This window comes from Mastacembelus armatus, chromosome 19, assembly GCF_900324485.2.
Source record: "Mastacembelus armatus chromosome 19, fMasArm1.2, whole genome shotgun sequence".
Classification (NCBI taxonomy): domain Eukaryota; kingdom Metazoa; phylum Chordata; class Actinopteri; order Synbranchiformes; family Mastacembelidae; genus Mastacembelus; species Mastacembelus armatus.
The window spans coordinates 17,174,332-17,186,968 of record NC_046651.1 but is presented as its reverse complement, the minus strand read 5'-3'; the positions used below and the strand labels follow the sequence as shown (position 1 = coordinate 17,186,968).

General features: G+C 41.6%; 1 protein-coding gene across 3 annotated transcripts in view; it reads left to right on the top strand.

Annotated features, from left to right (window-relative positions):
* thrab (thyroid hormone receptor alpha b) overlaps window positions 1–12,637 on the top strand; it is a 101,943-nt gene that overhangs the window by 43,606 nt on the left and 45,700 nt on the right. Inside the window, exon 3 of one of the 3 annotated variants that reach the window (XM_026314802.2) lies at window positions 6,159–6,227. The exons of 1 other annotated variant lie outside the window; for it this stretch is intronic. The gene's annotated coding sequence lies outside the window, so the exon portion shown is untranslated. Of the gene's footprint in view, window positions 1–4,506; window positions 4,581–6,158; window positions 6,228–12,637 lie in introns of those variants that run through there. One more of the 3 variants, XM_026314805.1, reaches the window with a different exon arrangement.

Below are 12,637 nucleotides of genomic sequence, written 5' to 3'. Positions count from 1 at the left end.
GATGTATAATCTGTGAGCAGCCTGTTCAAACAGAGCACCTCTTATTGAAAATCATTTCTGCCTTAGCAAAGTGGAGGGAACTGAACTCAAAATATGAAAATGATGCTTTGTTCTACCTGTTAAACTAACTAAAGGTGTTTGTGATAGATTTTTGTTTTTGCAGTTGCATTGTGGGTTGTTGTTTGCAGCTACGATAAAGGAAGGGAAATGTAAAAGCGTCTGTTATAGTCAGTCACACATTTCTGACCATTTCTTTCTGTCTGAATTGGAAAGTAATAACATGCAAAGCTGATATAGTTTATTACTTGTATCCGTTAAAAAGAATAAGATGATCAGAGATGTTGAAAACAAGCCAGCAGTTTAACCAAATCACCTGAACTGGTTTGACTGTGAAATGGCTAACCTAGTGATGCTGCTGCGTTCTGTTCTCTAATTGTCCAATTAACACACAATAACACTTACAATAATATCTGGAGCCGAGGTCCAACCCTCAAGACCTGAGATCTAAGTGGAGTTCTTAGTTGAATTCACTAATGCTGACAATATTACTGGTTTTTAAGCTGATACCATACAAAAGTGGGCAGTAATAATGAATGTGTGTCAGAAAACATTACGCCCAGATGTTTTTGTTTATACCCATCGACTCTTTAAAAATAGATATTAAAGTTAATCTTGGGTCCATTATAGAGTTCGACTCACTGAATGAACCTGAAGGCTAATCCCTCTCCAGATCTGTCATGTTCCTCATCACGGCCCAGTGACTTTTACGTAAGTGGATCTTTTGGTAACATTAGGTGTCAGTTACTGTCCAAACCCAGTTCAAGGACTTAACATAAGAGTAGCCCCTTTTTTTATTTTTATTCAGGCTGAAGTTTTTCAGTGGATTTTAATATCATGCCTGCTGAGACAGTCTGTCAACTCACAGTCCTGTGACACTGATCCAGTTGGTGATGTTGAAAAAGAGGAGTGTTCAGTTCACTAGTGGCATAGTGTTTTCAAGTCGATGGACCGTGACAGAAATGGGCCTATTTTTATTCCCAGTGATTGTATAATAATGTTTATAGTAATTGTAACATGGTATGTGGTGGTTTTTCATCCTTGAATCGAATAATTCATTTATTCATAAAGACTTGCTGAAGGTTGGGTAACTTTCGGTAAATACGCTAGAACAACAGTATATTATTTTTATTGTAAATGTGTAGCATGTGCTATAAATCAGTGGCAACAGCTTCCAAAGCAAAGACAAGAAAATATGACAATGCTTATATCACGCTCAGCTACACCAGTACGACGATGGGTAACGAGGAGAGACCACAGTGTGTTTGGCTTCTGACGATTTGAAAGTGAACAAGTTGAGATGTCATGTATTTATTATGTTCTCTCCAATAACAAGCTGCTGTTTTCTATGAATTATAATTGAGCAGCTTGTGAGCAAAGGATGTCAGTGTATGTGTTGGGGTGGGCCAGGGGCCGCTGCTATAACTGCAGTCTGTGACATTTCAGCATTGGGTTTGTTACCTCTGCTGTTGACAAAGTGTACAGGAACTGATCTATAGGAAGAAGTCCGGTTGATCCAGAGCCCATAGTACGTTCTCTCAGCTTCTGTACTTTTCTGTCAACTGTCTGCAGCTTTCCAAGTGGGTTAATGCATGTGTACACGTGCACACTGGGTCTCTGTGTGTGTGGTGATTACAGCACCTTAATCTAAAGGCCCATGTGTCCTTCAAACACCACACGAGTCCCATAGAGATTTGAGCATCTGCCTTGACAGAAGCAGCTTACTAAAAGATTGTATGTTGGTAATGTTTCTGCAGGTGACCATGGATGGTTATGTTTTTAAAAGCTGACCAGCAGCAGTGTGTTTTGGAGCTGACGCCATTGCAGGGAAAAGCATTAGTGCTTTTCTCATCTCGCTCCCTCATCACACAAGTGTTCAGAGGAGGGCACAACGTGTTACTGCTGCTCTCCTCTGTCTCCTTTTTCACATCGACGTGCTGAACACACACACACCTGTGAAGGCGGTAATGGCGAGCAAAAGCAGGCAAAAGTTACTGGTTATCACACACTCCTACACACTTATACTGTAGTAACTACACATTAGAAAAATGCATTGTTGTAATGTGATGTCAGTGGAAAAACAATCATGTCAAATGCACCTTAAAAGTGTTAAGACTAAAACTAATGTTTCATTATTGATGAATCTTTTGCTTGTTTTTCATGTTAATGCGTTTTTGAAAAACCTTCCAGGGTGTGAGGTGACGTCATTACTTGTTTTGTTGGACCTGCAGTCAAAACTCATTGACATTTTCACATTTGTGAAGCTAGAACCTGCAAACAACTGAGATTATCTACATTGTTGTCACTGTAACTTCCTTTAACTGCCTTGTCAACAAAGCCAGTGATTTCCACATGAGAAGTCCATGTAAAAGAGGCAGACAGAGCAGCTTAATGCCACCAGCAGCAGCTCTGAGTGTACCATTATGTGCTCGGACCATCAGTCCTCCAGCCTGTAACGAGCACTTTGGCTTCCTCAGCTTAAAAAGTGTCTTTGCTGCTCTGTGTCAGAGCATTATCAGCTGAGCTAACAAGCTGTCTGCTGCCACCCTGTCCACAGCTCGTTGATCACTGGCTTCTCCGCCACTCGGGGCCGTTCGCTCGCGGCTCCGAGGGAACGGTTTCCTGACTAACAAGTGTGGGTCAGGGCAGGGATAGAGTGGGTTCTGTGTGGCCGACCTGCAGGCTCACAGTGGCTGAAGTGAGCAATGTTTTCTCTTACTCTGACGGGCGTTAGCTTAGCAAGAGACTGAAAACATTAGCAGAGGAAGTACACAGAGACAGCCCCGCAGCCGACCGCCGCACTCCAGTGCTGTCGCTGATGTTTTTAAGTGAGTGTGGTTATATGCAGCTGTCGCACACAAGCGAGGCCCTATTTTGCGGTGGTTGAAAACCAGACTCATTCATTTTCTCTGCGGGATTTTGATTTGTATTTGTGGATGTCAGCTCCCCCAGCCCCACCCCTTCTTTCACATGCTTTTTTGGGTCTTTTGGCCTCCTTTTCCTAGACCTGGTTAGCATTAATGAGCTGTTATGTTAGCCCATAGCAGTGGTGGCTTAGCCACATCTCTCCTTTCTCTGGCATCATTTCAATATATAAATAAATGTAGTTTATGTGCTTGGTCACTGCTTGTTGCGTGGCCGCTGTTAATATTTAAAATGGTATGTTCCTTCCTACAATAACTTGGCAGTGTAGTTGTAGCAGAGACTGCATTTGTCTGGGACTATTTTAACGTGTAGATTAATGCACGTGGTGCTTTAGTGAGTATCCACAGCATCAGTATTTGCTACTGATTTAAAATACACCCCAGTGTTCGTAATAAAGAAACATGTCAGAGCAACAGCGTGACTCACGGATCAGCTTTTAATAGACAATGGTGACATGACACAAATAAAATGTATCAGGCTTTAGATGCATAGTTCATTGCTGAATTTGGTCATCTCCTGGGATTTGTTGACAGTCAGGTAATACTGAATAATGTGGGTGCACAGTGCATGTCGATACACCTAAAAAGCAAGTCTTTGATGTGATGATGATTTGTCTGCATTAATTGCAAACAGGTTAGTGCAGTGATGTGTCAGTAACCCTGGGGAGGATTTATCTTTCTGCTTCTGTGTGAGACTTGACTGCCTCCACAATCCTCACTGTTAATTGATCGTCCAGTTTTTCAGAGGTTCAGGCTGTCTCCAGGAATTTTACTGAGCACAGAGACATCAGATAATGAGCTGGAACAAATAAGCCTCCCTCTCTCTCTCTCTCTCTCTCTTTCTGCCCTGCGGTGTCAGTGTCGAGTGTAGTGACTCGGCATCCTCTCCCTGCTTATCTGCTGGCACGTCTCCATCCTCCTCACATGCCCACCGTCATCTCCCTTCACAAACAGAAACACACACTGATGCTGTTCAGAGAAAAGCACTTGTTTATTTAGAGCTCCAGACTTGGAGAGGACCAAAAAAAAAAAAGTGCCTGTTTGCCTTCTCTGTGTGTGTCTGCTAAACATGCTTATGTGCAAGTGTTTTAGCATGTGTTTGCATGTGTGTGTTTCTTCTACAGTTTACAATTCCCCAGGGCTTCAAATTTGACAGAATGTAAATATTCACACGCTATTTTATCCCAAAATGGCATCTGCATAGCAGGAACAAATATGCATTTAAAAGCACACATTTGGATAACAGCATAAGGAAATCCTTGTTCCGTTGCTAAATCATGTTGCAGTACTTTCTGCTTCTATTAGACCAGGCAGCAAAGATTTATTTCAGACATGTCAACATGTATTTTTCCCCCGTACTTCATCTGGCCTTTGGTGACATCAGAGCACAAACAGGGTGCGTCTTTGCTGATCAAATAACCACACATGAACACAAACTGCAGCCTGGCCATCGTCCCATCAGTCAGCTTGTAAATGTCATTAGAAGGATGTGGGACGTGGCGGCTGTCAGACGGATGAAACGTGTTGAGAGGACTTTTATCCTGCACAGTGGGATACAGTGGGAGGTAAAACCTTCCTGCAGGTCCGGGGCCCGTTAATGTAAGTTAATGCCTGGTTTCTTTAACTAGCACTTGGGGCCTGGTTTGATTTGCCTTTGTCTGATGAGTTTCCACTATGATCAGTACAATTTAAGTGTGAACTTGGATTCAAACCAGAAATGTGATATTTGTTTCTGCACTGCAAAGAGACTGTTGATGCAGAAATTTGGTAGCTAGTTTGTTTTCTAAATGTTTATTTATGCCAGTGGGACAGTGTCTGTGTAGTTATTTAAGTTTCTGCTATGACATTGATATAGTATAGACAAGGAAATAATTCCTCAAACACAAACAGCTTCGATACATCAGGGCGTTTAATTGCTGTTGTGGCTGCAGGATCCTTAACGGCAGATTACACAAACTAACTGCAAACTATACACAGACACATACACCCGCATCACTAATGATGTGGGTTATTGGAGCCCACCCACAGCACGAGTCTGGTCTACTGCCTATCTGTTTGATCAGCTAATTACCACCATTATTCTCACACACAGTAGCCTGCAGTGAGCCACTGAGCCTTGGCTCCCACCTCTCTCCTTCTCTTCTTCTGCTCCATGTCTCTTCTTTTCGTTGCTCCTGGTCTTGTTACAGAAATGCTACAAAATGCATATGAGACTTGCTAGTGTGCTAACATTAGCATTAGCAGTGCTTCAAGCTAGATTCCTGAGTTTCTCTGAGCCTGTTTGTGTTATTCATTTTTTGATGAGGCACATCAATTTTCATGAATGCAAATTGTATAAAAAGATGAATGTGCTGTGAGTTGAAGGAAACAGGAATTAAAATGGACTTTGTTTTTCAGAAACCGTTTTCCTCCTCAGCCTTTCCTGTAGCATTCTGAACTCACCTGCAGTGTGTCATCCATCTGTCCATCTTCTTTTAACCATCACCTCTTCCTCACTTTGTCCAGTCCCCTGATTTCCTCGAGGTTTTCCTCTTAATTTTGCCCCCTCTTTTTTTTCTGTCCTCCTCTCTCGTTCTTTGCTCCTCTGCAGCTCTGCAGAAGGAACGAGGCACGTATCCTCTCTGTTAATTAACATAATCGATGATGGCCCTGCCCTCACTGTTGCTCTCTGTTGTACTGCCACCCATACTAACACGTTACCACCTCTGGAGCAGTTTCTGGTCAGGAAGATTAGGGTCCATTACTGGAGTTCTTCTCAGTCCATCTTGGCCTTAAACGTCGACATATAAGGTGTCAAGTGAGCACAGAAAACAAACAGTCTCAGTCTAGCAGCTACTCTGATAATTGTTGTACCATAAGTGCATCAGAAATAACAAGCAAAGGCTGTCAGTGCCAAAACATACATTGTGGACCTTTTTATAATCTTTTATGACTAATTATCATTGGATAGGTTTGTTTGTATTTCTTGGATTTAATTCCAGTGTAAGTCGCGTGTTGCTGCAGCCTGATATGTAAACTATAGTTGTACGTTTCCTTCATTTCATTTCAGCCCATATAAAAGTCAGCTAAAGGGAACGAGGGGCATTGCATCCCCCCGACACACTGTAGGGCTTCTAATATTAGCAAATCAATTGGAAATATTTCTCTAATTATCTCTCACTCGGTTTGTGTCCTCAGGTGTCTGACTGTCAATCAACCACAGTCATACCTCATTAAGACTGGAGCCTGGTATAGTTAAGCTGTCAGGTGAGTGTGTGGTTTAAAAGTTGGGCTTTGGAAAAGACACAGAAAGTAGGAAAGTTCTCTAAGTTCAGGACTAGAAAAACTTTGTTGACCCATAGGAATGAACTCAGAACTTTAATTTCCTGCTCTGTATTTCTAGATCGGTCACTTTCTCACTCATGATGGTGGCGTCCCATCTCTGGAGTTAGCACCTCACCTCATAAGTGTTTCCCCCAGAGCCCATCAGTGGAATAAAAACACAGCGTGCGATGATGTGCGAGTGATGTGTTTCAACACAGCCAGTCACTCTTGGCAGCACATCCCATGTCTGAAAGTTGCTAGCCCGCCCTTGTGTGACCATAAATGTGTATTTTTATTTTTTATGTCTTTGGGGAGGAGGATGGTAGTTTGTGTATGTGTGTGGGGGTGTACAGTCGCATAACTGACATGCAAACTTCTAATTGGTTTGGCAGAAAGGTCAGGGCCGAGTGCCAGGAACCTCAGTAAGCAAATGAGAGTAGGTGTGTCATGGGGTATGTGCCGCGTTTAGCCAATCAGCTCGTGACTCCACCAGGAAGTTGTGGTTTGAACACGTGTTATTGCAGCAACAAGGGAACTGAAAGGATAACGGACAGGGAAGAGAAGGATCTGTTTACTGGTGGAGTGCAGCCTCTTCAGTTCATTTGAGACTACTGTTTTATTTACAACTGCAGTGACATGATATGAAACTGATTTTTACACGTTTGTGGTAAATAAAAGGGGTTTGACAAATGCAAGCCCATAAAAATAACTGTGGATGCACACACACACACACACACACACAGAGATAGATGCCAAAGATAAAGGAAAGACAGAAAGTTCTCTGTGTGGGCGGGTTGTTGGAAATTTTGTCTGACTTTTCACAGCAGAGCATTGTCGCACACTGAACAAAAGTGTCTCTGCTGAAGTTCTCCCCACACCCTCCATTGTCAGCTAATGGGCATGCAGAGGGTAAAGGCGTTTTCCCTACAGATCCACACATGCAAACACTTGAAAGCCTTGCAGGCCACCCACTCAGCAATACTCAGAGAAGACCGAATCTTTGTCTGCTCAATGAAATATTGTCACACTGTTACTGCAGGTGACACACGATGAACTACTGTAGAGTGAAAGAATTACACAACAAGAGCGCAGCAGCTCAGACGTTGTCAGAAGGATACGTTAAAAACAAGTCGTTATGTTTCAGAGATTTTTCTTCTGCACAAATTAATGAGCTACGTCATCGTCCCCCGGGGAGAAACTGACACCGCTGTGCATCACCTCTGAAATGAACACCAGCCTTTCGGAAGAATTCATTTTTGCAGATAAATCCAGGCTGGATTAATCAGTGAACATTACCCTGTCACACTGTGACAAAGATCTTGTAATTATTTATAATTATGTGGTATCTTCTCCCTCTTTGTCTTTGTAACACTGCACACTATCTTAGCCATAACAATGGCCTAATATCTCCTGATTTGCTGCAGTTTACTGGGTCTCCAAACAAAGCAGTAATGTCTAATGTAAAACTGTTGTATCTCTAATGTCTGGCAGTCAGTACTATTACTTCCAGGTGCAGAGTGAGCATGTTTTAAATTGAATTTTCTGCTCTTCAGTGTTGCATTTCTAGAAAAGCCAGAATGAAAACCTTTCATTTAAAGATTTGAGCTGAATAAGGTTCCCAGGTTATTGTCAGAAAAGTGAGCACTGACATGTTGTACATTTTGAAAATCATGCTGCCGATTCCCCTGCCTACTAGATGTTATTGTCAGTATTGTATTCGTTTGGCTGCTATATCGTACAAATACACCTTAATCCTCTGTAATCAGGTGTGTGATTTGCTTAACAGCCGTGTAGTTTGAGGTGTGAGTGTGGAAAAAAAAAAAAAAAAAAGAAAAATTGAGAATTGGTGAATAAAAGAGGAGATCAGCTCCAGTGGAGGAAAAAGGCTTTTTATTAAATCAGATCTTCAGTTTATGTTCTGTGTGCAGGCACAATGGCTGGTTTTCCCTCAAGAAGCTCACTGCCTGGCATTTCCTGCTCTGGGAAGGCCCTGTCCAGATTAGAGGAAATTGATTTAATGGCTTTGGTTTAATGGCCCAAAAGGCTACATCCACTGCGGATACTTTCTTGTTCCCTTTCTTCTGCTTTTTCTGTCGTTCGCCTCCTCCCACGTTCTTTTGTAGCTCATCCTGTTTCTGTTTGCAGCTAATTTCCTTTGTTTTCTTTGCACCATTTATTTTAAAGGAAAGTGTGTGTGTGTGTGTGTGTGTGTGTGTGTGTGTGTGTGTGTGTGTGTGTGTGTGTGTGTGTGTGTGTGTGTGTGTGTGTGTGTGTGTGTGTGTGTGTGTGTGTGTGTGTGTGGATACTTCAGTGTGCACGTAGGACACAGTATTACAGGCAGGTTTAATAGAGACAGACCTGGGATCAATACACACAAACAGAACCAGGATGATGTTGCAGCACAGAGGAGCTGAAAAAAAAAATCAGTGATGCTTGACCAGTTTTTTTTATTCTTGTTTGTTTGTCTGCGCAAATTTTCACCATTAGTAGTCCTGGGAGAATAATGCTCACACAGCTGGTTAGGTTTAGCAGAATATACACATCTGTACTGTACCTGGACTTGTGAAGGGATCCTGACGGACCCAAAAGCCTCTGGAAAAAATCCTTAAGATGAATTTATGATGAACTGGTGCTCTCAAAGAAAAATGAGCATTATTTTTTTTTTTTTTTTTTTTAAACTGTACACTAAAAGCCAACTTCCAGTCCTGGTGCATGTAGGGCAGGAGCAATATTATTAGACATGTGGCTTTTTCATTAGAAAAAACTCCGTGACCTCTTTAAGCCTTCCTCAGGGTTTTACAACCTTGAAAATGATTTTTTTTTTAAGTCAGCTTCTGTCTTGGAACAATTCTTTTTTTTTTGTGTGTGTTCTTTGTTCTTGTCTCACTGGTATAGTATTATATTGAATTTACAGCTGCAAAATAAAAGCATCCTGGTGTCCCTAGTAAAAAACTAGTGAAAGAACAAAGCTACATGAACGCAGCCTCTCCTTTCACAATGTGTTAGGTATATAAAATCATTAAAATGGGGGAAAAAAAAAAAAGAAAAGACTCGTACATTATATTAATGTGACTCTTAGAGCCCCAGCTACCAGAGCACAGAAACACAGGTCATGTTGTCGACGCTGCTAAACCTGCTGTTTAAGTACAATAACAAAGATCTGACTGAGGAAAAATGTCCAGGTTGTCACATCTAATGCACATCACACCCAAATTGTGTTTATGTTGTGGCACGTGTACCATGTGCAGTATGTGGGGCTATAGAGAGGGTGTGTACAGTACAGCATGTGAGGAATGTGAGAGCGTTTAGTTTTATAGGATCCTCTTTCAGCACTACATAGACATTTATAACAGGTGGAGGCAAAATGTTAACCCTCAGTTGCAGCTCGTTATTTTTATTATTGATTAATCTACCAGTTGGTTTCTTTTTTTTATCACTTAATGATCGGTTCATAAAGTGGAACCGTAAAAAATAACAGAATAAGCCAAGGAGGACGTGTAGAAATAGCTTATTGTCAGGTTTGTCAGTCAGATGTAGAAGACGAGCAAATGTTCACATTCTGCTTGAAGAGAAAATGTGTACGTTTTGCAAAGGTGGAAATTTTTATAGGATCATTTGGCAGAATTTGTATTCTGAGCAACAGTCGTCTCACAGCTGGAAGGTTCAAATCCTGTTGAAACCTTAAGTCTTTCTGTGTGGAGTTTGCATGATTTCCCCTTGGCTGTGTGGGTTTTTGACTCTGGATGCTGCAGTAGATATGGATGGATTTATGGAGTTCACAGTGTAAACTTTAATATACATATACACAAGATAATGTGTAAATATGGATGATCTACAGTATACAGACTGAGATCACACTAATTCTGCCCCTCACTGTTGTGCCTTTTTTTTTTTTAGTGTGAAAAACAACACTGAAAGGTGCAAAAGACTTCATATTAATTGACCCACACAAATACTAGGTGACAGACGGTGATGTTCACAAGCAGTGAACAACCTACGACAGCGACTATTAAAGGGCAATTAATTAAAATAGACACAGCAGCGGCACGTGTCCGTTCTCCAGAACCGCCTGCATGACGAGGGTTGTGACTAATGAGCGAGGTAATTATGTAGGCCCATGCAATGTGATTAGCCGCAAACATACTGATGTCAGTGAAGGGACATACACAGCTCAGTTCCTTTCACCGGTGCTGAGGGACCATTAACGAGCAGCACGGCTCCAACCCTCCTGTCTGACATCAGCCCTGCCTGTCTGGCCCTGCCCCGGTCTGTCTCCTGTCTTACCTCGTGTGATCGTCTGTGGTGTTTGAGTGTGACAGATGAGGGGATGCAGTGAGCTATCTAGGTTATCTATTTAGACTGCTTGTTTAGTTGCAGAGAAGCCTCGAGGGATGTGATTATGAGTCACCACGCTTGGGAATGAATCTTCCCCTTGTTTTTGAGCTTTATGGTTTTTATATAATGTGTTATATAATACAACAGCAGTGGTGCTATTGTGCATTGATCTGCAGGACTGGGTACACAACCTGGCAACTTGTCGAGTTTGTGCTTATTATCTAGACTTAGACATATTAACATGTCTGTATTTTGCTGGTCAGCTATTGTTGCCAGAGCGTGTTTAGGCAAACACAGCATGGAAACTGTGCAGAATGAACCAACTGTGGGAACTGTGTATATCCTCTCATGTCCTAAATATTCATTGTTGAGGGGATTAGAGTGTGTACGGGATTTTGATAAAGCTCGTCTCATAGTTTTAACCAGTGGTGCAGTTTGTCAGTTTTATAGAGTCACAGTTTTCTGACTTTTGTCATTTAAATTGCTGGAATAACACTGGTTATGCGTTGTGGTTCGCTGTTTAGCCAACAGAGGCACCGAGATGGGAGCATTAGATCATCATCATCATCAGCTTCACACACAATGCGTACACTCAGTAAATAACATTCCCATCGAGGAAACTTGAGTAAGATTGAAGACCACGTGTTTACTTTAATGTCCTGTTACACAGCAAAGATAAAAACTCTCCAATAAAAACTTTCCACATGGCCAAAAATGGCAACTAACAAAGCGAGTGCAGCTTGTGCTCATTTGGAATTGGAGCAGCTTCCATGACATCCCCTCAATCATCCAGCATTTGTTGTAAATGACTCTGTACTGGCTGCCAATGCAGATACAATTTTATCTGAATGTGATATAGGCTAAATATATTATGTTTCTCCGGGTAGGTCATTGATAATACATTTCAACACAGACGTCTCCTATCATTTATTGTCTCTAGTGCTTCACATCCAGAGGCTTTAATGTTTTTCTCTTTCATTGGAAGTCTTTGGATGCAAAATAGGAGCAAACATTTTAGAAAACAGACAGTTAGACAGACGCCTGCCTCATTTGTTTGTTCAAACAATTCTCACATACACATATTTGCTTCAGGTGACGTAGACAAACCTCCCAATCCTCCTGAAACCTTCTATAGTTTCTCCATAGTGGTCACTCAGTCCTTCCTGATGGTCCGTTAAGCCTCTGCCGGTCCTCTAGGCCCCTCTAGGTCCTTATGATGCCTCTGTAGGTTTTCACACACAACCAGGATTTGCTGAGTACTTTGTACAGTATAGAAAAAATATAATGAATATTCAAATCATTGTGTTAGATGTTTGGATTATGTTCTCATCAACTAATAATAGAAACTAATAGATATCTACGTAGTCAGAAAGTAATAAAAGTCCTGTTTTTTAGAAATGATATATCAGTTTTTAAATATTACAAATAAGTCACAGGGATATTTTGATGTATGACTCTAAATGGCAGCAGTATTCAAAATATTTGAGGCCATGATGTGAAAGAACAGCACTGAGATCAAACTGGTCAACGTAGTGATTAATGTCCCTGTTGTCGTGAATAAACCACCGAGTAGTTTATTTTCTAATAGGAAGGAAACCACAGTAATGTCAAACACTGCTAACTGTTGTTTTATTCCTTTATTTATTTTCAACAAACTACACCCATGTAATCTGTACAAGTTTGAGTTGGCCCACACCACGTAACCCAAATTTAACCAATTAAAACAAACTTGGTCTCATGTGGCTCCTGCTGACTAAATGTTGATTTTAAATGTTGCTTTAAAACAACTGTGGTGCCACTACTGTTTTTACACTCTGCGCCTCGACTCCATCCTTCGACGTGAGAATGTATTTGGTGAACGTCACTGAAAGTCAAACTTGGCCATAAGACATCCCAGCAGCGTCAGTCAGATTAACACCTCCCGCTTCCCCCAAATGCCTTCGGGCTGCTCAGAGATAAAAACAAGCGCCTTGTGTGTCTTTTCACCGTTGCTGTGGTGAACTAGCTGCTGTCTGAGG